Genomic DNA, 1,817 nt, shown 5'->3' on the forward strand with positions numbered 1-1,817 from the left:
CCAAAATTTGAAAACATTTATTCATAAAGATATATGCACCCAGATGTTCACTGCAGCATATTCACAGTGGCCAAGATGTGGAAACACCTGAAGTGTCCTTCGATAGATGATTGGATAAAGAAGATGTGGTATATATACACAATGGAATATTACTCTGCCATAAGAAATGAAATGCTGCCATTTGCGACAACATGAATAGACCTTAACATTATCACGCTAAGCGAAATAAGTTAGACAGAACAAGTTGAGAACCATAGCATTTCACTCATGTGTGGGATATAAAAGTGAAAGCAACAAACAAGCAGAGACTCATGGACATAGACAATAGCTTAGTGGTTACCAGAGAGAAGAAGGGAAGGGGGGAGGTAGACAGGAGTAGAGGGGGTCAAATATATAGTGACGGAAGGAACTTTAACTTTGGGTGATGAACACACAATGCAATACACATATGTTGTATTATCAAATTGTACACTTGAAACCTATATGATTTTATTAACAAATGGCACCCCAATAAATTTAATTAAAAAATAAAAATTAAGTAAAAATTAAAAAAATCAATCGGTGCATTCCCTCATATTAACAAGCTAAAAAAGAAAAATCACAAGATCATATAAATTCATACAGTATTGTCAAAATTCAACACCCATCCATAATAAATATAGATACATAGATCAATGAAACAAAATAGCTTAGAAATAGCCCCACAGAAATACCGCCAATTTATTTTTGACAAAGATGCAAAACAAATGAACAGAAGGAGGATAGTCTTTTCAACAAATGGTGCTTGAGTAACTGGGCATTCAAATAAATGAACTTCAGTCTAAGTCTCACACTTCATACAAAACTTAACTCGAATGGATCATGGACAGCAGGAAAGAGAAATGGACAAATCAGCATCGCAGTAGAAAATATACCTCTACTAGCTCAGGAATAGAAGAAACAGACAAAAAAGAGTACATATCTTGTAAGACACACTGACAACTAAACAATATTATTGTCGAGTTATACATGGAACATTTATAAAAATTCACCACGTACTAGGCCTTGAATCAATGCCCTCATATTTCAAAGAATGAGGTTCATGTAGACAATTTTCGGACCACAGAAAACTAAGATTAGAATCTGTTAAAAAGATAAACTTTTGGTAACTGAAAACGCACTTCTAAATAACTCATGGGCAAAAGAAAAATTACCAACTCTTAGAAAACACTTAGAACATAATACATCAAACCTTGTGAGTCTTACCGTGAACTTTAAGACATTGATATGAGAAAAGAAGAAAGCCTGCAAAACAATGATCCAACTACAGTTAGACAACCGAAGCCATCACTGATCACACAGAATTCCCTAACACTCACCCTCCCTGGGGCCGCATCATCCCGACCAGCCTCTGGCACTAAGCATTGAAATCATCCTGACACCAACTATTAAAACCGCGGCTGAGAACCGCAGCCGCTTCCGGTCACCACCTCTAGCACCGCCCCTTCGCGGAGTTTGGGGCTTTGCACGGAGGTGTGGTTTTGCACATGCGTAAATTGAGATTTGAAGCCGATATCAGCCAAGAGTCAACATGGAGTTGTACGGAGTCGGTTCTTTGGGGGCGGGGCGTGGATTCCTTGCCTCTCCGCAGCGTGAGCAGGCGGGGAACATGGCCGCGCCCATATCGCGCTTCCGATGAGGTAGCCCATTTTGGAGGAATGTACATCGCGTACTGAAGATGAGGCAGCTTCTAAAGTCGTAGGGGCAAATAGAGGAGCTATCTCGCAAGTGGTAGGGAGCAGGAGTGGGCACGTTTCTCTGAGCGGGTTTTCTGGACA

The 1,817-nt window shown here is 39.9% G+C and overlaps 1 protein-coding gene across 1 annotated transcript in view; it reads right to left on the reverse strand.

The window, feature by feature from the left end:
- Positions 1–1,462, reverse strand: part of ZNF81 (zinc finger protein 81) — a 78,692-nt gene extending 77,230 nt beyond the window's left edge. Inside the window, exon 1 of the mRNA XM_006922773.3 lies at positions 1,359–1,462. The gene's annotated coding sequence lies outside the window, so the exon portion shown is untranslated. The remainder of the gene's footprint in view (positions 1–1,358) is intronic.
- Between the last annotated feature and the right edge of the window lie 355 nt (positions 1,463–1,817).

Source organism: Pteropus alecto, unplaced genomic scaffold, assembly GCF_000325575.1.
Source record: "Pteropus alecto unplaced genomic scaffold, ASM32557v1 scaffold669, whole genome shotgun sequence".
In the NCBI taxonomy this organism is placed as follows: domain Eukaryota; kingdom Metazoa; phylum Chordata; class Mammalia; order Chiroptera; family Pteropodidae; genus Pteropus; species Pteropus alecto.